Below are 23356 nucleotides of genomic sequence, written 5' to 3'. Positions count from 1 at the left end.
TCCTCTCTCAGCCTCAGTTTCTCCCTCCTCAGGAAAACGAGGGTGATAAATATAGCACTTTCCTGGGGAGCATGAGGGAGGCAGCACAGGCAAAGCTCTGTGCAGAATCAGCACTCAATTCCAGCGATGGTGGTGACAGGAGGGGTCCCATCGTCACTCTGTGCTGTGTGGCCCTGGGCTCCTTAGGCCCCTCTGGACTTTGTTTCCTCCTGATGTATCAAACACAGACTCAGGATGCCAACACCAGCTCCCAAGCGCATCCAGGGAGTAGGCAGGGGTGAGGCAGCACTGGGGCCGAGAGTGTGTGAGGTTTTGCTGCGGGGACGGCCTGGGTACTCATGGGGACGCTGTGGCGAGGTGAATAAGGGCCCCTGAAGGTATCAGTTCCTAATCCCTGGAACCTGTGTATGTTACCTTATACAGCAAAGTCTTTGCAGATGTGATTACATTAAGGATTTTAAGGTGGGAGAGGACCCTGGATCATCCAGGTGGGCCCTAAATCACTTGTATCCTTATGACGCAGGTAGAGGGTGACTTGCACACAGAGAGCAGAGAAGGTGATGTGAAGATGAGGCAGAGATCCGGGCTACGCAGCCAAAAGAACCAGCAACCACAGAATCCGGAGGAGGCAGGGAAGAGGCAGGCTCTACTCTAGACCCCCAGGAGGGAGCGAAGCTCTGCCGACCCCTTGATTTCAGCCCAGTGATACTGATTGCAGGCTTCTGGCCTCTGAAACCATGAGAGAAGACTTTTCTGTTGCTTTAAGCTACCAAGTTTGTGGTGACTTGTTACAGCAGACACAGGACCTAATACAGACACATGCTGTTCCCAGGAAAAACCCTGGCCACCCCCAGGCCCAACACACACACACACACACACACACACACACAGACACACACACACCCCCCAGGACCTGGCCAGAGGAAAGAAGCCCCCCATCCTGTGGCCCCCCATCACACACAGATCCCCTCTGTCCTCTGTAGGCTTGGCGTGCCCCAGGGAATACCCAAACCTGACCTGCGGAGGGAAACTGAGGAGCTGGGCCAGGCCTCGAGGCATCTCCTGGGGCTGCCACACTCCTGAGTGCACCTGCCTGGCTCAGCCGCCACCCGGGGCTGCAGGGGCAGGTCCATCGGCCTCAACCCTAGCAGCCTCCTCCTGGGTCCCACTGACCCCAGACTCTAAACAGCCCGTGGCTGTGGCTGCCTGGAGAACCTGGCGATGGTGGGTGCAGGCTCCTCCCTTACCCTGGCTTCATCCCTCCATCAGTCTTGCTGACTCACAGATGATTCTGTTCATTCTAGAGCAATTAATTGCATATCTCTTTTAGATATTGCAATTATCGTTGCCTTTTCTCATATCTCTTTCCGATTTGTTCCTGGTGCCCCTGGACAATAGCATCTTAGTTTCTATGTAATTTACAATGATTGTGGCCTTATGGATTACGCATTTGATACGACACTTGATCTTAGCCAGAAGCCGGAGAAGCAACGGGTTAGGCATTTGAATCCTGGTATAACAAGACCTCCTCTGCCTGTATCTTACAAAAATTCTTTTACGTTTTCTTCTAGCTTCCTATTTTTACCTTTGATATTTGGAACTTTACTTTCTCTAGAGTCCTGCTTTGTATGGAGGTTAAGTAAAGATCCATTACTTTCCCAGTAAGTTAGAGAGCCAGTCTTCTACACCAGGTGTTCCCAACCCCCAGGCTGTGAACCAGTACCAGTCCATGGCCTGTTAGGACCCAGGCTGCACAGCAAGAGGTGAGTGGCAGGCGAGTGAGCATTCCTACCTGAGCTCTGCCTCCTGTCAAATCAGATTCTCATAGGAGCACAAACCCCATTGTGAACTTCACATGTGAGGGATCTAGGTTGAGTGCTTCTTTTGAGAATCTAATGCCTGATGATCTGAGGTGGGACAGTTTCATCCTGAAGCCATCCCCCACCCCTAGCAGTCATGGAAAAAATTGTCCTCCATGAAATCAGTCCCTGGTGCCAAAAAGGTTGGGGACTACTGTTCTACACCATTGCTTAAAAGGCTCACTCCCGACCAGGTGCAGTGGCTCACGCCTGTGATCCCAGCACTTCAGGAGGCTGAGGCAGGTGGATCATGAGGCTAGGAGTTCAAGACCAGCCTGGCCAAGAAGGTGAAACACCGTCTCTACTAAAAATACAAAAATTAGCCAGGCATGGAGGCGGGCACCTGTAATCCCAGCTACTCAGGAGGCTGAGGCAGGAGAATCACTTGAAGCCGGGAGGTGGAGGTTGCAGTGAGCCAAGATCACACCACTGCACTCTAGCCTGGGTGACAGAGTGAGACTCCATCAAAAAAAAAAGACTCACTCCTTGGCCAGGCACGGTGGCTCATGTGTATAATCCCCGCACTTTGGGAGGCCGAGGTGGGTGGATCACCTGAGGTCAGGAGTTTGAGACTGCCCTGGCCAACATGGTGAAACCCCATCTCTACTAAAAATACAAAATTAGCCGGGCAAGGTGGTGGGTGCCTGTAATCCCAGCTACTTGGGAGTCTGAGGCAGGAGAATAGCTTGAACCTGGGAGGCAGAAGTTGTGGTGAGCCGAGATCACTCCATTGCACTCTAGCCTGGGCAACGAGAGCGAAACTCCGTCTCAAAAATAAAAAGAGACTCACTCCTTGCCCATGGTGGGAGTGTGTGATACTCTCACAATACTCCCGCTGCTCCGGCCCCACCCCACTCTGCGGGGGGCTTGCTCCTGTTCCCAGCAGCTGCTCCTCCGAGGACGCTTCCTAGTGTGTCTTCACATCTGGGAGTCCGCGTTTTCAGCTGGCTTAGCTATTTGTGGCTGTAGTCTTTCCTTCCATTCCAGGTATCAATATACCTGAGTGGTATATTGATAAGGAAGACTTTGACTTTGGATTTGCAGATGACTTGGAAATATTGTCAGGATTCTATTGACCCACCAGGAGCAGGGTGGGCACCGCAGCACTCTGGTTATGCAGCTGGCCTTGTGGGGGGTAAGCCCCTACCAGCAAAGTGAGTCTGTGGGAGCAGTAGGGTGTTGGGGCACCTGCACCCCTGAACCATCTCCCTGAGTGAGAACATGCATCTCCAGCATGCCTTCACCACCAGGAACTAACCAGGTGGTCTTGAGACTGGTGACCTCCGTGGACCAAATGGAATCCAGGCTCCGAGCCTCTCCCTGGCAAGCCTCTTGCCTTTTGGTTCATGGTAGGAAGCAACACCTCCTGTCATGCTGGGACTGCAGCCCAAGGCAGGAAAGCACCAGCCTTTCTTAGGACCCCATGGGTAGCCCCCAACTTCACCAGCCCCTTTCATGTGATGTCCCCATACATCTCTTTGGCCAGAGTCCTGTCACAGCCCAGTCCCACAGTGTGGAGCTGGGAGGGGCCCCAGGGAGGGGTATGGAGGGGATGAGCCCTCTTGTCCACCCCAAAAGCCTGGTCACAGTGGGGGCAGCAGCAGGTGCAGTCCAGCTCTGCCCATCTCCCAGCTACAGCGGGAGGGAGGCACCACCGGGCTCCTCTAGTCCTGAGGAATGAGCGTCCTCTGTCCTCCCAAGGCCCAGCCAGGCCAGCTGATGTGTGCTGCCCGGGGGCCGGGGTGGGAGCCAACAAACTCCCCCTGACCAGCCACTGTCCAATGGGAAGCCCTGGCCACACCATGCCCAGATCTAGGCAGTGGCCCCCACAGACTCAGGGCTCCAAGTAGCCACACTCCAGAGCCTCTCCAGGACTTCGAAGAGTTTCCCAAAAGTCTAGGGAGAGAAGGAGCACCAGAGCCTCCTTAGTCACAGCCTCTGGGCCTAATGCACCCCCTTCTGTGGGCAACCTCACCTACCCTGTCACCTCAGACTCAGAAGGAGGGCCGCAGAGCCACCTGGACCTGAGCTTCAATTCTCTTAAGGCTCCACCAGGGCGACCCTTCAGCGGGGGATCCAGAGTGGGGGCTGCATGTGAATGAAGCTCAATCATTGGGGGCAGCATCTGAAGCTCTCAAGCAATGGGGGCTGGATCTGAAACTGTCAGTCATTGGGGGCTGCATCTGAAGCTCTCAATCAGTGGGGGCTGCTCTGGGGCTCTCAATCAATGGGGCTGCCTCTGAGGCTGTCAGTCTATGGAGGCTGCATCTGAGACTCAATCAATGGGGGCTGCCTCTGAGACTCAATCAATAGGAGTTGCATCTGAGGCTCAATCAATGGGGGCTACATGTGAGACTGTCAATCAATAGGGGCTGCATCTGAGACTCAATCAATGGGGGCTACATGTGAGACTGTCAATCAATAGGGGCTGCATCTGAGACTCAATCAATAGGAGTTGCATCTGAGACTCTAATCAATGGAGGCCGCAGCTGAGACTCAAAACGGTGTGGGAGTGCACAGCAAAGTCTGGCCTTTGGTGCCCTCTGGTGGGCATTGCGTGCCCTGCTGACCAGTCTGAGGACAGAGATGAGGGAAAGAAATCAGGGTAGTGTGGGGCTGTGCAGAGTTTTTCCCACCAACACGGATGACAGGGTGACCCTGAAGAAGTCACTCTCTTCTCTTAGCCTGGTTTCCTAATCTGCAAAGATGGTGACAGATACATTCCATTTCAAAAGGCTGCCAGGGTCTAGGTGCAGCTGCTCATGCCTGTAATATCAGGTGCACTTTGGGAGGCCAAGGGGGGAGGATCACTTGAGCCCAGGAATTTAAGACCAGCCTGGGCAAGATAGTGAGACCCCATTGCTACAAATAAAATAAAATAAAATAAAATAAAATAAAATAAAATAAAATAAAATAAAATAAAATAAAGTTAGCTGGGTGTGGTGGTGTGTGCTTGTGGGCCAAGGTCCTCCGGAGGCTGAGGTGGGAGGATCACCTGGGCCAGGGAGGCCAAGGCTGTGGTGAGCCGTGATTGTGCCACCACACTCCAGCCTGGGTGGCAGAGTAAGACCCTATCTTTAAAACACAAACAAAAAACAAGCAAAACTGCCAGGGATGAGATAGTTCAGACGAGACTGTGCAAGTCCACAGCCCTGGCAGTTCCTCCCTGTGTCTCCCAGACAGAGGGGCTGAGTTCCAGAAAAAGAGGGTTTCACCGTCCTGCCCCCTCCCCTCCATCCTGTGTCTGGCTGCAGGGGATGTTCCTAAGCCCTTCAGGTTCCTGCTGGCCATAGGACAGTCCCCGAGTGCTCTGACCTGGCTCCCGAGGATGGGGATGACCTGCCTGCCCCTTCCCCAGCATCAGCTGTGCTGACACCTTCCGTCCCCACACACACCACTACTGTGACCAACTCCTGGCCTTTGTCCCCACTGACCCCCTTGGTCACTCCCTCCCACTGTCCCCTTGCCCTCTGACAAATTCCTATCCTCCTTGTAACCCCACTGGGGGCGGGCATCTTCTCCTCCTCTGAGAACCTTCCTGGATCCCACTCCTCACCCCCACCTCGCCCCGGCCTCCCCTCTCCCCAGCCTGCCCCAGCCTCCCCTCTCCCTGGCCCCATCCCGGGTCTCCCCTCTCCACAGCTCTGCCCTAGCCTGCAGTCCACTCGTGTCTAGTCATATGAGACCCTGGGTGTCTCACGTCCCACACTGCTTTAATTTTTATCTTCCTTACATGTTGTTCTCCCTCATTGGACTAGGAGATCCCCGACCTTGATTTTCTTCCAGGCCCCGGAGACGACTGGCCTGTGTTGGGAAGGGTACAAGTGTGTTGAAACCTCTGTCCAACTGAGGTGGCACATCAGCAGGAAGGAGCCAGGGAGCCCAGGGATGCCTGCGGGCAGTCCCTCTGCCCTTCTCCCCCACACCTGCTTCTGGGCAGCCAGCGTTCATCTCTTGGAGGCCATGGGCCTGGGGACTGGGTTCGGGTGAGCCATGCTGCAGGTGCTCCCCACACCCGGCAAGGTTGGCTGGAGTGGGCTATCAGCCTGCACTCCCGGTGCCCACCCTGGGTCCAGCTGGGCCAGAACTTTTTGTTCAGAAGAAAGCCAAGGCTGTTCTTTCCAGAATCCATGTTGAAGGGTTTCCTCTTCTCCTGGACTGCAGCTCACAGGGACCTTCCTTCAAGTGTTTAATTTACTCTATAACTTGTAGCAAAAAGAACATTGATTCAAGACAATCCCCGTCAGAGTCTCAGCTGGCTTCTTTGTAGGAATTAAGCTGATCTTAAAATTCATGTGGAAACGCAAGGAACCCAGACAGCCAGAAAAAAAGTCTTGAAAAAGGGCAAAGATTGGAGGATTCACACTTTCTGATTTCAAAATTTACTACCAAGCTACAGTAGTCAAGCCTGTGTGTGCTTGTATAAAGACAGACATATAGACCGATACAATAGAACTGAGATTCCAGAAAGAAACTCACATTTAGCGGTCAGCTGATTTTGATGAGAGCCAAGGCACTCTCATCAAAATCAACTGACCGCCAAATGTGAGGGTGAAGTGGGGGAAGAACAGTCTTTCCTGCAGCTGGGAGAGCGGATAGCCACCTGTAGAAGAACGAAGTTACAGCTCTACTTCACATCGTACACAGAAAGTAAATGAAAATGTACAAGACCCTTTCAGTTTAAAGATTGTAATCTCGAATCCACATTATAACTAACCTTTAATCCACATTTTAACCAATCTTTGATAGTAACTCATCTTTTAAAGAACCTTTAAAAAATCATGATAACTGATCTTTAAGCATCTCCAGTTTAGGTGTGGTATCAAAGAAGAATAGTCACAACGATCTAAAGACGGTATTGAATTACTCAGCCCTTTTCCAACAGCATGTCTGTGAGCAGCTGGATATTCCTTACAAACTTCAACCAGAACAACGTATCACAGCAGACTCATGCAGAAGCAGATATGAGAATCTACCTGTCTCCTATCAAGCCAGACCATAAAGATATTGACAAAAACGAAAAATAATGTCACCCTTATTGTTAACTTTGTTGTTGTGGTTTCAGAACATGCTTATTTTTCATTTAAAAATAATTACTAATGTTAGCATGTTATGGGTTTGTCATTCTTTTAAAATAAATATTATTTCTAAACAAATACTCTTTTTAAATAAAAATTTATTTTCAAATGTATCTATTTATACAGTCATGTGTTGCTTAACAACAGGGATACATTTCGAGATGTGTCATTAGGCAATTTTGTGGCTGTGTGAACATCATGACAAAGACCTAGATGAGGCAGCCTGCTACACACCTGTACAATGTGGGACTGTACTGAATACTGTAGGCAATTGTGACACAATGGTAAGTATTAATATTTGTAGATCTAGGCCAGGCGCGGTGGCTCATGCCTGTAATCCCAGAACTTTGGGAGGCCGAGGCAGGTGGATCACCTGAGGTCAGGAGTTCAAGACCAGCCTGGCCAACATGGTGAGACCCCATCTCTACTAAAAATACAAAAATTAGCCGGGGATGGTGGTAGGTGCCTGTAGTCCCAGCTACTTGGGAGGCTGAGGCAGGAGAATTGTTTGAACCCGGGAGGTCGAGATTGCAGTGATCTGAGATTATACCACTGCAGTCCAGCCTGGGTGACAGAGCCATACTCTGTCTCAAAAAAAAAAAAAAGTATTTGTGTATCTAAACAGATACAAACATAGACAAGGTACAGTAAAAGTATGGAATAAAAAATAAAAAATGTCACACAGGTTTAGGGCACTTACCATGAATGGAGCTTGCAGGACTGGAAGTGGCTCTGGGCGAGTCACGAGTGGGTGGTAAGTAAATGTGAAGGCCTAGGACATTACTGGTCACTGACAGGCCACACTAAATTCATAAAAAATATTTTTCTTTCTTTGATAATAAATTAGCTTTAGCTTACTGTAATGGTTTAACTTTATATACTTTTAAAAAAATGTTTGGACTCTTGTAGTAACACTTAGCTTAAAACACAAACACATCGTACACCTGCATAAAAATATTTTTTCTTTCTTTTTTTTTTTTTTTTTTGAGACGGAGTTTCATGTTGCCCAGGCTGGAGTGCAATGGCGTGATCTTGGCTCATTGCAATCTCTGCCTCCCAGGTTCAAGCGATTCTCCTGCCTCAGCCTCCCGGGTAGCTGGGATTACAAGCATGCACCACCATGCCCGGCCAATTTTGTATTTTTAGTAGAGATGGAGTTTCTCCCTATTGGTCAGGTTGGTCTCAAACTCCTGACCTCAGATGATCTGCTCCCCTCAGCCTCCCAAAGTGCTGGGATTACAGGTGTGAGCCACTGTGCCCAGCCGTATATATTTTTTTTATATCCTTATTCTATAAACTGCATACTGTTTTCTGGGGTTTTTTGTTTTTTTGTTTGTTTGTTTTTGAGATGGAGTCTCACTCCGTCGCCCAGGCCAGAATGCAGTGGCACGATCTCGGCTCACTGCAACCTCCGCCTCCTGGGTTCAAGCAATTCTCCTGCCTCAGCCTCCCAAGTAGCTGGGACTACAGGCACATGCAACCATGTCCGGCTAATTTTTTTTATTTTTAGTAGAGACGGGGCTTCACCATGTTGGTCAGGCTGGTCTCAAACTCCTGACCTCAGGTGATCTGCCCACCTCAGCCTCCCAAAGTGCTGGGATTATAGGTGTGAGCCACCATACCTGGCCATATAAACTGTTTTCTTTAATTATTTATTTATTTATTTATTTTTTAACTTTTTAAACTTGTTTTACCAAAAACTAACACACAAGCACACACATTAGCCTAGGCCTACTCAGGGTACAGTGTCTTCTGCCTCCACATCTTGGCCCCTGGGAGGCCTTCAGGGGCAATGGCCGGTATGGACTGTCATCTATGATAACACCTTCTTCTGGATGCCTCCTGAAGGACCTGCTGTTAAAACAAGGCTGTTTTGGCCGGGCGCGGTGGCTCACGCTTGTAATCCCAGCACTTTGGGAGGCCGAGGCGGGCGGATCATGAGGTCAGGAGATCAAGACCACGGTGAAATCCCGTCTCTACTAAAAATACAAAAAAAAAAAAAAAAACCAAGGCTGTTTTAAGTAAACTTTTTTTTTAAATAAGTAGGAGTGCACACTAAAATAACGATTAAACATAGTATAGTAAATCCATAAACCACATAATTGTTAATTATGATTACTCACTGTGCACAGTTGCATGTGCTAAACTTTGACGCGACTGATGGTGCAGTAGCTTTGTCTCCACCAGCCACCAACACACACGCGAGCGGAGCACGCTGCACCCGGATGAGCGTCAGGGAGACAGGCATTTTCCCTCTGTTTCCATCTCACTCCGCCGCAACCCCGCTCCGCCACCCTGCGCCCGCCGCGCATGCCTGCAGGGCCTCTCCGCAGAGACCACGGCGTGGGTGGAAGTATCCGCTGGCGTTTGGCTCACTGTCCACCTGGTGGCACCTTTGCCCAGGGGAGGCCCCAGAGAGCAGAACTGAGGCTTCGCCTTGGAAGACAGGTGAAAGTCTGACCGAGTAGCTGGGGTTACAGGCGTGCCCCACCACACCCGGCTGATTTTTGTATTTTTAGTAGAGACGGGGTTTCGCCATGTTGGCCAGGCTGGTCTCAAACTCCTGACCTCAGGTGATCCGACCGCCTTGGCCTCTGAAAGTGCTGGGATTACAGGCGTGAGCCCCCGTGACTGGCCGGGCGCTGTTAAGCGGCTTCGTGGCAGCCTCACACGTAGCTCTCACAACCACTAGGGACAGCGGCTTCTCTCTGCTTGCTCCAACCTACAGTAAGAAACACATGGGTATTTACAATACATGCCCACAAATGCACAGGCAATCACATTTCCCCTGCACGCCCTGGCCCCTTCCCACACCTTCTCTTCCATTCTATTTAGGATTGCCAGATTGAGCAATACAAATACAGGACACCTGTTAAATTTGAATTTCAGGTAAATACCTTTTTTTTAGTATGTGTCCACCCCATAGAATATTTGGGACATACACACTTTAAAAAAGTATTGGTTACTTATCTGAAATGCAGATGTGACTGGGTATCCTGTATTTCACCTGGCAACCCTAGTTCTTTTTTTATTTCTTATTTTTTTTGAGACGGAGTGTCACTCTGTCGCCCAGGCTGGAGGGCAGTGGCGCAATCTCGGCTCACTGCAAGCTCCGCCTCCCAGGTTCACGCCATTCTCCTGCCTCAGCCTCCTGAGTAGCTGGGACAACAGGTGCCCGCCACCACGCCCGGCTAATTTTTTGTATTTTTAGTAGAGACGGCGTTTCACCGTGTTAGCCAGGATGGTCTCGATCTCCTGACTTCGTGATCCGCCCGCCTCAGCCTCCCAAAGTGCTGGGATTACAGGCGTGGGCCGCCGCGCCCGGCCCGGCAACCCTAGTTCTACTCCATTTTTTAAAAAACTTCTGGTTGCAACCCCCAACCCAATGTTACAGCCTTCAGTCAGTCCCAGCCCCCACTTCCTTAGGGCAGGAGAACTGGAGTATCCCATTCCACAGCGGAAGCCACAGGTGGGAGGAATTCGGACTCCTCCTTCCAAGGCCCACGAGTGAGCAGATTCAGATGAGCATCTCAAGGGCATGTGGATGCCGCAGGAAGAAGTTTAAAGATGACTTCTGGACAGGCGCAGTGGCTCACGCTTGTAATCCCAGCACTTTGGGAGGCCAAGGCGGGCAGATCACAAGGTCAAGAGATCGAGACCATCTGGCTAACACGGTGAAACCCCGTCTCTCCTAAAAATACAAAAAAAAAAAAAATTAGCTGGGCGTGGTGGTGGGTGCCTGTAGTCCCAGCTACTCAGGAGGCTGAGGCAGGAGAATGGTGTGAACCTGGGAGGCGGAGCTTGCAGTGAGCTGAGATCGTGCCACTGCCCTCCAGCCTGGGCAACAGAGTGAGACTCCGTCTCAGAAAAAAAAAAAGACTTCTGCAGCCCGGGTGTGCTGGCTCACACCTGTAATCCCAGCACTTTGGAAGGCTGAGGCGGGAGGATCACTTGGGGTCAAGAGTTTGAGACCACCTGGCCAACATGGTGAAACCCCGTCTCTACTGCAAAAATTAGCCAAGTGTGGTGCTAGACACCTGTAGTCCCAGCTACTGAGGAGGCTGAGGCAGGAGAATCACTTGAACCCAGGAGGTGGAGGCTGCAGTTAGCCAAAAAAAAAAGAAAAGAAAAAGAAAGACTTCTGTGCACATAAATGACTAGTGGCAGTTACTTTGGTTTTAAAATATATATTTAATGTATTAAAGTTCTACATTTAAAAACTTAGTTTTTCCTTAAGTGTTGAAGATCAACTTAAAAATCTGACCATGCTGTGTATAAATCCCGCCAGTTCTAACAGTCATTTACAGGGGGGCTTGTGGTTTACATTCAGTCTCATTTACAAGCTGGTTTAAATGAGAACTCTTAAACCTTTTAAATTATATATTTAATTGCTTCAAATACTGCAATTGAATAACAAACAAAATATTCCCTAGGTCTTTGATCCTTAAACATTGGCCAAATTCCTTTTACTAAATTCCTTTTAGTTTCAAACTAAAAAATCATAAGGCTAAATTAAAATACTCAATTAGGCACTGCAAATCCATGTCCCTTTCTAGGTGGGTTGAGTTCCCTGTGGGTCAGAGTCACTGAATGGGACCAGGCCTGGAGCTAAGGACAGCCACCAGATGGCTTTTTCACGACAAAAAGGGACAAGTTTTATATTCTCCATAAAGCCAATAGGGGGCCAGGTATGGTGGCTCAAGCCTGTAATCCCAGCACTTTGGGAGGCCAAGGCAGGAGGATCACACTGGACCCCAGGAGTTCAAGACCAACATGAGCAATGTAGCAAAACCCCATCTCTACAAAAAAAAAAAAAATTAAAAATTAGCTGGGTGTGGTGGTGCACTCCTGTAGTCTCAGCTACTTGGGAGGCTACAGTGGGAGGATGGCTTGAGCCTGGAAGTTAGAGGCTGCAGTGAGCCATGACCGCACCACTGCACTCCAGCCTGGGTGACAGAGTGAGACTCTGTATCAAGAAACAAAACAAAACCCTGCTTAAGCCTCCTCCGCCCAGTGAAGCCTTCCTGACATGCCCTGCCTGCCCCACAAAGTAATCCTTCCCTTCTCCCCCACCAGAAGGATGCTGGATCTTGTGCTCTGGACCCCTTTGCCAATGTAGTAAAGACTACAGAGCCCTTTTCAGGGTACCATTTATACAGCATAACATAAAATACATAAGATTACAAATGAAACCAAATATATTGAAAATATTACCAAGTGTTTTTAAAACAGTCACTGGGTGATATAATGATCTTTATTGTTATCAGGCAGGTCTATGGCTGATCTAATAGCTGCTGTGGGTTCAAATGGTGAGCCTCACTGACACTTCCAGATTTGCTGCAACTGAAACGCAGCAGGACAATGTCTGTGATGGTGACAAACTCAGGGACCCTGCTAATACTACTCTGGTTTGTTGCCTATGTTCATGATTAAAGAAAATGCTAGATTTCAGGTAGAAATTAGTGAGACTAAGGATACAAGTTTCCCCTGCACTCATGGAGCCCCTGAATTCTGTCAACAGACCCCAGGACGGGAAGCTCTGCACCATTTCCATACCTTCTGTGAGCTCTGTTCTTATCTGGATACTCCATCTCTCCCTGGACGATGGTGGGGGTGCTCTTGTTAAGAATGACAGCAGGACCAGATGTGGTGGCTCACGCCTGGAATCCCAGCACTTTTGGATGTTGAGGCAGGCAGATCACTTGAAGTCAGGAATTCGAGACCAGCCTGGCCAACATGGTGAAACCCCGTCTCTACTAAAAATACAAAAATTAGCCAGGCTTGGTGGTGGGTACCTGTGGTGGCAGCTACTCGGGAGGCTGAGGCAGGATAATTGCTTGAACCCGGGAGGCGGAGGTTGCACTGAGCCAAGATTGCACTGCACTGTAGCCTGGATGACAGAGTGAGATTCTATCTCGAAAAAGAAGAAAGAAAGAGAGAAGAATGAAAGAAAGGAAGAAAGGAAGGAAGGAAGGAAGGAAGGAAGGAAGGAAGGAAGGAAGGAAGAAGAAAGAAAGAAAGAAAGAAAGAAAGAAAGAAAGAAAGAAAGAAAGAAAGAGAAAGAAAGGGAGGAAGGAAGGAAGGAAAGAAAAAAAAAGAAAAGAAAGAAAGAAGAAAGAAAGAAGAAAGAAAGAAAGAAAAGAGAAGAAAGAATGATGGCAACCAGCATTTGCAGAGGGCTTAGTATAGGCCAGGTACTGCGAGAAGCCTTTCATATGCATTATTTTCTCCAGTCCTCCCAGCAACTATTAGCTTGGTGCAAAAGTAATTGTGGTTTTTGGCTGGGCGTGGTGGCTCACACCTGTAATCTCAGGACTTTGGGAGGCTGAGGCAGGTGGATCACTTGAGGTCAGGAGTTTGAGACCAGCCTGGCCAACGTGGTGAAACCCTGTCTCTACTAAAAATATAAAAATTAGCTGGGCGTGGTGGCGCATGTCTGTAATCCCAGCTGCTGGGGAGGCTGAGGCAGGAGAATCGCTTGAACCCGGGATTGCAGTGAGCCGATATCATGCCACTACACTCCAGCCTGGGCGACAGAGTGAGACTCCGTCTCAAAAAAAAAAAAAAAAAAAAGCAAACAGAAAACAAAAGGAATCGCGTTCTTCGCCATTGGAAGTAATGGCAAAAACAACGATTACTTTTGCACCAATCTAATAGTAGGCTTTGGATGCAGGTTTGTCTGACATTCTGTTCTGCTGTTCATCAACACGAAGCCAGTGTGTCCTGGCCTGCCTCTCGCATTAGACAATAGCCCTTCAACAGCAGCGATGATCAGGGTCATCTTGGTGTGTGCAGCTAACACAGATGCCTGGTCCAGAAGAGGCGTTTGCTTTCCACCTGCTGGCTGGTCACGAAGACGATGCACACACATGCACAGACATGAGCACACAAGCACCCACAGGAGCGCACCAGGCCGAGTGGGGGGGGACACACGCCTACACTCTTTAGAGCCCATCCATGCTGACCTCCAATCACACGTCCTCTTTACTCGCCTACTTCTGCTGTCACCTAACCAAACTTCCTGGCTTTCAGTATAAACAAATCCTTTCTAGAGAAATAAAGCATTCCTAGTTCACTTTTGAGAAAAGTGAGCCCTTGTGGAATTGCAGTGCTGAGAAGTCTGGTGGGAAGGGCACATTCACGGGGCTTGATGACAGGGAGGGATTGGCTGGATCTGCTTTGAGCACAGTCCAACCATCTTTATAGTTCATCACAAGCAGCCTTTAAAATGCTTCGGGAATATCAGGATGGTGACCATCAGGGCACCAAGGACAGGGCGTAAGGGGGGCTTCTGAGAGGGGGTGTGATGTGTTGTTTCCCAATCTGGGTGCCAGTTCCCCCAAAGTGGTTGGTGTATGAGTGGTCGTGGGGCCACACAGGTTACCTGGGGTTCTCTGTATGTATTTCATATTTCCATACAAAGCTCCAAAAGTTGCTTCAGAAGTCGGTTAATCTTCTCTTCCTCCAGATTCCAAACTCATATGCCAAAAGTTCATTTCTCTGCAGGCCAAAATGGAGCAGCATTTTATAAACAGGCTGCCTAGGGTTTTGCCCCAAAGTATTCCTGTATCCCAGCAGCAAGCACCCCGATGCCCACCCAGCAGTCTGTATCTGTGTCAACCAGCGGCTGAAGCCTACTGCAGAACCCCCAGCAGCACGTGGGGTGCACAAAAAAGATCAGCCCTGGACACAGCCGGGTGCACGGGGCCGGAGTGAGGGGGCGGCAGGCAGGACGCAGGAGGTGAGCTGTCCAGGCGGGGCAGGATGAGGGAGTCCTGAATTGCAAACCTAAGGGGGAGAATCATCGGCACCGTAATTAGCTCTTGGTGGCTTCCAAAGCTCTTTTAAGTCCTTTTTTTTCTTTTTTTTTTAATCCCTACAAGAACCCTGAGTGGTAAACAGGACAAGTAACATAATTCCCAGTTTGCAGGTAAGGACACTAAAGCCCAACCCAAACCGGTGGGTAGCAAGGCCAGGCCCAAACCCAGAGCTCTGGGCTCTAAGGCAGCACCTACTCCCCAGCACAGAAAGGAGGTGGGAGCAGCCGGGCGCTAGCCAACCACTGCCGGCCCCTTGGCAGATCAGGCAGAGTGAGGGCACAGGAGGGAGAGAAGACCTCTGTGCAGACCAGTGCAGTCAGGCAGGTGTGAGGGGCCCCTGCCGCCGCCACCAAAGACAAAACTCAGCCTCGATCCAATGCAGACTCCAGGAAATATAGGGCAGGTCCATGACCTTGTGAGAAGGGAATCAGTCAAATCCAAAATGTGGGACATGCTACGGGACAACTGACCCAGTTTCTTTAATGAGTCAATGGTATTAAACTAAGGAGGGATGACAGTTCTAAATTAAAAGACGCTTCCAAAGGACCTCAAGACGGCAGTGCATACCGTGAGTGGATCTTATTTAGATTCTGATTTAAGTAACTCAACTATAAAAAGACCTTTTTTTGGACAGAGCAATTTAATTTGGTACTTGGTACATTTAATGTGGCACTTGGATATTCAATGATATTAATCCTCAATTTACCATCAGGGTCCAGTGAGTTCTATTTTTTTTTTTTTTTTTTTTTTTTTTTTGGAGACGTAGTTTCACTCTTGTTGCCCAGGCTGGAGTGCAGTGGCACAATCTCGGCTCACTGCAACCTCTGCTTCCCAGGTTCAAGCGATTCTCCTGCCTTAGCCTCCCGAGTAGCTGGGATTACAGGCATGCACCACCACACTCGGCTAATTTTTTTGTATTTTTAGTAGAGATGGGGTTTCACCATATTGGTCAGGTTGGTCTTGAACTCCTGACCTCAAGTGACCTGCCCACCTTAGCCTCCCAAAGTGCTGGGATTATAGGCGTGAGCCACCACGCCTGGCCTATTTTTATTTTTTTAGTTTACTTTTTGAGTAGTTCTAGCACTGTATAAGGATTGATAGTTTGTGAATTTTATTCTGTCTTAGAGACCTTCTACAGAACAAAACTCATTCTGTCTTGCAATTCCTACAGGGATTGGTTCAAGCCTTTTGTAAATCTAAGATATATTTTGGAATCAGGGATCTCATTTTTCCTGTATCTTGAAATATTTTTCTATTTCATCATCCTGAGAATTATTTCCTCATCACTCATCAAGTATTTCCAGTTATGCTAAAAGAGACTAAAATAACAAGAAAATGAAAAGCTGAGGGACTTGCCTGAAAAGCAGAATGAAATAAACCGTCTCTGCCACAGCATCCTTCCGTTTTCTTACTACATTGCTCACGGTATTGCATCAACTTTCAAGAAGGTAGAAGAGAATTCTGGAGATGACAGGCTTTCCTTTGTTTCACTCTTATTGAACAATACAATCAAGCATTCTGAATTGTTCATTTTTCACCCATACAGCAAGGAAAAGAAAGCTGACTGAGGGAGACATTCATAATGATAGGCAATTAGAAGCAGGGGAAGGCCCAACACAGTGGCTCATGCCTGTAATTCCAGCACTTTGGGAGGCTGAGGTGGGCGGATCACTTGAGGCCAGGAGTTTGAGACCAGCCTGGCCAACATGGCCAAACTCATCTCTACTTAAAATACAAAAATGAGCCGGGTGTGATGGTGCATGCCTGTAGTCCCAGCTACTTGGGAGGCTGAGGTGGGAGGATTGCTTGAACCTGGGAGGCAGAGGTGGTGGTGAGCTGAAATCGCACCACTGCACTCCAGCCTAGGAGACAGAGCAAGGCTCCATCTCAAAGAAAAAAAAGAAAAAGAAAAAAATTAAAAAGAAGAAAGAAGAAAGAAGGAAGAAGAAGAAGAAAAAGAAAAGAAGAAAGAAGAAAGGAGAAGAAGAAGAAGAAGAAGAAGAAGAAGAAGAAGAAGAAGAAGAAGAAGAAGAAGAAGAAGAAGAAGAAGGAAGAAGAAGGAAGAAGAAGAAGAGGAAGAAGAAGAGGAAGAGGAAGAGGAAGAGGAAGAAGAAGAAGAAGAAGAAGAAGAAGAAGAAGAAGAAGAAGAAGAAGAAGAAGAAGAAGAAGAAGAAGAAGGAGGTGGTAGGGGAAGGCCAAGCTCCATAGCTCAGGCCTGTAATCCAGCACTTTGGGAGGCTGGGGTGGGCGGATTGCTTGCGCCTAGGAGTTCGAGACCAGCCTGGGCAACATGACAAAACCCCATTTCAAAAAAAAAAAAAAAACAGAAAGAAAAAGAAAGGAAGAAAGAAAGGAAGGAAAAGAAAAATTATTCAGGTGTGGTGGCGCATGCCTGTAGTCTCAGATATTCAGGAGGCTAAGGTGGGAGGATTGCTTGAGCCTGGGAGGTAGAGACTACAGTGAGCTATGATCACACCACTGCACTCCAGCCTGGGTGACAGAGCAAGACCCTGTCTCTTTAAAAAAAAAAAATAGGGGAGAAGGGACAGACAGCCACTCTGTCCCATTAGCCAGAGGCTAATGGTGATGGTGAAATCAATCAAATGGGAGAAATTTCAGTGAGTATTCAGATGACCATATCCCAGACAAATTTTCTCAAATCCATATTTCCAATGACACAAAAAATTTGCATTCAGTTAACAGGCAAGACTTCACTCAATATTTTGTAATAAGAACTTGGACCAAGCCGGGCGCGGTGGCTCACGCCTGTAATCCCAGCACTTTGGGAGGCCGAGACGGGCGGATCACGAGGTCAGGAGATCGAGACCATCTTGGCTAACACGGTGAAACCCCGTTTCTACTAAAAACTACAAAAAATTAGCCAGGCATGTTGGCGGGTGCCTGTAGTCCCAGCTACTCGGGAGGCTGAGGCAGGAGAATGGCGTGAACCCAGGAGACGGAGCTTGCAGTGAGCTGAGATCGCGCCACTGCATTCCAGCCTGGGGGACACAGCGGGACTCCGTCTCAAAAAAAAAAAAAAAAAAAAAAAAGAACTTGGACCATTGCATTTTTCTAAAAGGATGTATGATGGTATCCTTTCACATTTTTTGATGTTTGTGAACAAAATGGGATACATTTCATAAGTGGACAAATGCCAAAAGCAGGTGTTTATACAATGAAACTGAGAGGAAATAGATAACGCAAAATTTTAAATTAATTGATCATTCTAATGGGTGTTTATAGATCAAAAAATGAAAATGTTTTGCAATCATGGAACAAAGAAAATGACCACACTCTCTCCAACAAAATTGTGTCATCGATTTCAAAAAGTTCATCCAAATATCACATTTTGACAATATCAGTGCAAGAAGAAGGAAAAGTATTGTTAGCATAGAAACCCCTAGAGGTGCAGTTGAAACCTGGAATTAGCATTTTTAAGGTGGATGAGTTCCAGGCTCATGCAAGGCAGGTGATAAATAGCCAGTTGCATTCAAAGGATGCTACCAATATACCTTCAAAATCACAAACATGGAATAAAAAGTTGAGTTTGCTATGTCTTCATTCTAAAATGTCTAATGAAGTTGTATTTCACCATCCCTTTATTCTTACTTCTGCAAATGACCAACAGGGACACCTCAGAGATATTGCAGGTTCTGTTGCAGACCACTGCAATAAAGCTAATACTGCAAGAAAGTGAGTCACAGTTTCCCAGTGCATATAGAAGTTATGCTTATGTTATAGTATAGTCTATTTACAGTCTATTAAGTGTACAATAGCATTGTGTCTAAAAAAACAAAGTACATACCTTAATATAAATATTTTTATTTCTGGCTGGGTGCAGTGGCTCACACCTATAATCCCAGCATTTTGAGAGGCTGAGGCAGGAGCATCATTTGAGGCCAGGAGTTCGAGACCAGCCTGGGCAACACAGAGAGATCACATCTTTATATATACATATATATATGTATAAAGATGTGTATATATATATATATAATGTATATATATATACATTATATATATATATATATTTGCCAAAAAAATGCTGACAATCACATGAGCATTCAGTGAGTGGTAATCATTTTGCTGGTGGGGGTCTTGGCTCAACGTTGATGGCTGCTGACTGATCAGGGTGGTGGCTGCTGAAGGTTGGGGTGACCGTGGCAATTTCTTAAAATAAGACAACAACGAAGTTGGCTGCATAAAGTGACTCTTCCTTTCATAAAAAAATTTCTCCATAGCATACAATGCTGTTTGATAGCATTTTATCCACAGTAGAACTTCTTTCAAAATTGAAGTCCATTCTCTCATACCCTGCCACTGCTTTATCAACTAAATGTATGTAATATCCTAAATCCTTTGCAGTCATTTCGACAATGTTCACAGCATCATCACTAGGAGTAGTTTCCATCTAAAGAAACCACTCTTTGCTCATCCATAAGAAGCAACTCCTCATCTGTTAAAAGTTCTCTCATGAGATTATAGCAATTCAGTCACATCCTCAGGCTCCATTTCTAATTCTAGTTCTCTTGCTATTTCCGCCACATCTACAGCGCTTTCCTCCACTGAAGTCTCAAACCCCTCAAAGTCATCCATGAGGTCGGAATCAACTTCTTCCAAACTTTTGTCAATGTTGGCTGGGCGCAGTGGCTCATGCCTGTAATGCCAGCATTTTGGGAGGCCGAGGTAGGTGGATCACTTGAGCTCAGAGGTTCGAGAACTGCCCGGCCAAAAAATACAAAAATACAAAAATTAGCCAGGTGTGATGGTAGGCACCTGTAGCTACTCGGGATGCTGAGCTTGGAGAATCACTTGAACCAGTGAGGGGGAGGTTGCAGTGAACTGAGATTGTGCCATTGCACTCCAGCATAGGCAATGGGAATGAAACCCTGTCTCAAACAAAACAAACAAACAAACAAGCAAAATACCCAACCAAACTCTTGTCAATGTTTGTTGATATTTTGACTTCTTCCCATGAATCACAAATCTTCTTCATGGCATCTAGAATGGTGAATCCTTTCCAGAAGGTTTTCAGTTGACTTTGCCCAGATCCACCAGAGGAATCACTATCTATAGCCTTATGAAATGTATTTCTTAAATAACAAGACTTGAAAGTCAAAATTACTCTTTGCAGAGTGGATGTTGTGTGAGGAGGCATGAAAACAATATTAATTCCCTTGTACATCTCCATCAGAGCTTTTGGGTGACCAGGTGCATTGTCTACAAGCAGTAATATTTTGAAATAATTTTTTTTTTTTTTCTGAGCAGTAGGTCTTAACAATGGACTTAAAATATTCAGAAAACCATGGTGCAAACAGATGTGCTGTCATCCGGGCTTTGTTGTTGTATTTATAGAGCAGAGGTAGAGTCAATTTAGCATATTCTTTTTGTTTGTTTGTTTATTTTGAGATGGAGTCTCACTCTGTCGCCCAGGCTGGAGTGCAGTGGCACAATCTCGGCTCACTGAAACCTCCACCTCCCGGGTTCAAGCGATTCTTCTGCTTCTGCCTCCCCAGTAGCTGGAACTACAGGCGTGCACCACCACACCTGGCTAATTTTTTTTGTATTTTTAGTAGAGACGGGGTTTCACCATATTGGCCAGGCTGGTTTCAAACTCCTGACCTCATGATCTACCCAGTTCAGCCTCCCAAAGTGCTAGAATTACCGGCGTGAGCCACCGCGACTGGACTTTTTTTGGAGCGGGGGTCGGGGGGCTATGGGGTCTTGCTCTGTCACCCAGGCTGTAATGCAATGACACAATCTTGGGTCACTGCAGCCTCTGCCTCCCAGATTCAAGAAATTCTCCCACCTCAGCCTCCCGTGTAGCTGGGATTACAGGGGTGCACCATCATGCCTGGCTAATTTTTGCATTTTTAGTAGAGATGGGGCTTCACTATGTTGGCCAGGCTGGTCTCGAACTCCTGATCTCAAGTGATCTGCCCACTTCGGCCTCCCAAAGTGCTGGGATTACAGGCGTGAGCCACCGTGCCTGGCCAATTTAGCATATTCTTAAGTGTCCTAGGATTTTCTGAGTGGTAAACAAGCACTGGCTTCCATGTAAAGTCACCAGCTGCATTAGCCACTAACAAGAGAGTCAGCCTGTCCTTCGAAGCTCTGAAGCCAGACATTGACTTCTCCTCTCTAGCGATGAAAGCCCTCTTTCTATGAACCAACCTCTGGTGGCTTCCAACTTTTCTTCTGCAGCTCCCTTACCTCTCTCAGCCTTCACAGAATTGAAGAGAGTGAGGGCCCTGCTCTGGATTAGGCTTTGGCTTAAGGGAATGTTGTGTTTGGTTTGATCTGTCCAGACTCCAACTCCCTCCATAGCACCAGTAAGGGTGTTTCACTTTCTCATTATCCATGTGTTCACCGGAGCAGCACTTTTAATTTCCTTCAGGAACTATCCCTTTGTGTTCACAGCTTGGCTGTCTGTCGCAAGAGACCTAGCTTTGGCCTATCTTGGCTTAAGGAGGCCTGAGGAGTTGGAGAGAGATGGGGGAGTGGCTGGTCCGAGGAGCAGTCAGAACACACAACATTTATCCATTAAGTTCACTGTCTCAGAAGGACACGGTTTGTGGTGCCCCAAAACAGTGATGATGGTAACATCACAGATCACCCTAACAGATATAATTCTAATGAAAAAGTTGGAAATACTGTAAGAATTAGCAAAATGTGACAAGAGAGACATGAAGTGAGCACATGTTGTTGGGGAAAAAATAATAGATTTGCTCACAAACCTTGAATTTGTTTAAAAAATTAAAACAATATCTGCAAAATGCAATTAAGTGAAATGCAATCAAATGAGGTTTGCTTGTATTTCTAAAATGACTTAAACGTTGAAAATGTAAAGGGTCCTTTGGACTCACAGAGCCAGTGGTGATGCTGAGGGGGAAGCAGTTGCCGTTGATGCTGTAAGGTGTAACAGGAGCCCTTTAGTCACTTAAGAAGATGACCTTGGCCAGGCGTGGTGGCTCACGCCTGTAATCCTAGCACTTTGGGAGGCTGAGGCAGGAAGATCCCTGGAGTCTGGGAGTATGAGACCAGCTTGGGCAACATAGGGAGGCCCTGTCTCTTAAAAAGAAAGAAAGAGAGGAAGGAAGGAAGGAAGGAAGGAAGGAAGGAAGGAAGGAAGGAAGGAAGGAAGGGAAAGGAAAGGAAAGGAAAGGAGGGAGGGAGGGAGACAGAGAGAGAGAGACAGAAAAAGAAAGAAAGAAAGAAAAAGAAAGAAAGAGAAAGAAAGAAAGAAAGAAAGAGAAAGAAAGAAGAAGAAAGAAAGAAAGAAAGAAAGAAAGAAAGAAAGAAAGAAAGAAAGAAAGAAAGAAAGAGAGAGAGAAAGGAAGGAAGGAAAATGACCTTCTTTGGACTGGGCACGGTGGCTCATGCCTGTAATCTCAGGACTTTGGAAGGCCGAGGTGGGAGGATTGTTTGACCTCAGGAGTTTGAAACCAGCCTGGGCAACATAGCAAAACCTTGTCTCTACTAATAATATAAAAATTAGCCAAGCATAGTGGCAACTGCCTGTAGTCTCAGCTACACAAGAGGCTGAGGTGGAAGGATCACTTAAGACTGGGAGGTAGAGGCTGCAATGAGCCATGATCATGCCACCATGCTCCAGCCTCAGTGACAGAGTAAGATCCTGTCTTGAAAGAAAAAGAGAGAGAGAGAAAGAAAGAGGAAGGGAGGGAGGGAGGGAGGAAGGGAGGAAAGGCAGGAAGGAAGGAAGGAAGGAAGGAAGGAAGGAAGGAAGGAAGGAAGGAAGGAGAGAGAGAAAAAGAAAGAAAGAAAGAGAGAAAGAAAGAAAAGAGAGAGAAAGAACAGAAAGAAAGAGAGGAAAGAAAGAAAGGAAAGAAAGAAAGAAAGAAAGAAAGAAAGAAAGAAAGAAAGAAAGAAAGAAAGAAAGAAAGAAAGAAAAAAGAGAGAAAAAAAGAGGGAGGGAGGGAAGGAAGGAAAGAAGGAAGGAAGGAAGGAAGGAAGGAAGGAAGGAAGGAAGGAAGGAAAATAAATGACCCGGATGCTTCGTTGAGACGCTGGGCAAAGCGAAGGTGGCTGCCAAGGCCGAGTGGGTGCTGTGAGTGCTGCTGTTTGCTCTGCTCCTGTGAATGTTGGACCTTTCCATAATACTTTTTTCAGAAACGAGAACAGGAGAATGCTTCAGCAATGCAGGTGTCACTCTGCACAACTGGGAGTGCAAATGACATGCCCTAGTCAGGCCCGGGCATGGAACGTGTCCACCTCCACACTGGGAATAGAAGAAGCCCCACCGGCCAGTCTATCCTGGCTGCCCCAGAGCCTGAGACCCAGTCCTAGCCCAGCAGGTGGTCCAGAGGGAGAGGCGCTCAGGCCCCCAGGGAGGCTCCAAGGCGGGTCTTATCAACACCACTCAGCCTTGGGGAAGTCAGTCTGAGGTCAGATGGGATCCCAGCTCCTGTCCACCAAGGCACAGTCCCTGATCTTAGGACGATTACTGGTGGGGGGCTGTTCCCTCCCCAGCACAGCAGCTGACAAACAGGGATCCCAGCAAAAACTGCCAGAATCCTTGTTAAGTCTCCATCAGCGCCATGATTTGGGGTACCTCCCTCCCCAGGCAATGACAGCAGAAAAG

This window comes from Symphalangus syndactylus, chromosome 8, assembly GCF_028878055.3.
Source record: "Symphalangus syndactylus isolate Jambi chromosome 8, NHGRI_mSymSyn1-v2.1_pri, whole genome shotgun sequence".
In the NCBI taxonomy this organism is placed as follows: Eukaryota; Metazoa; Chordata; class Mammalia; order Primates; family Hylobatidae; genus Symphalangus; species Symphalangus syndactylus.
This window is presented reverse-complemented; position numbering follows the sequence as displayed.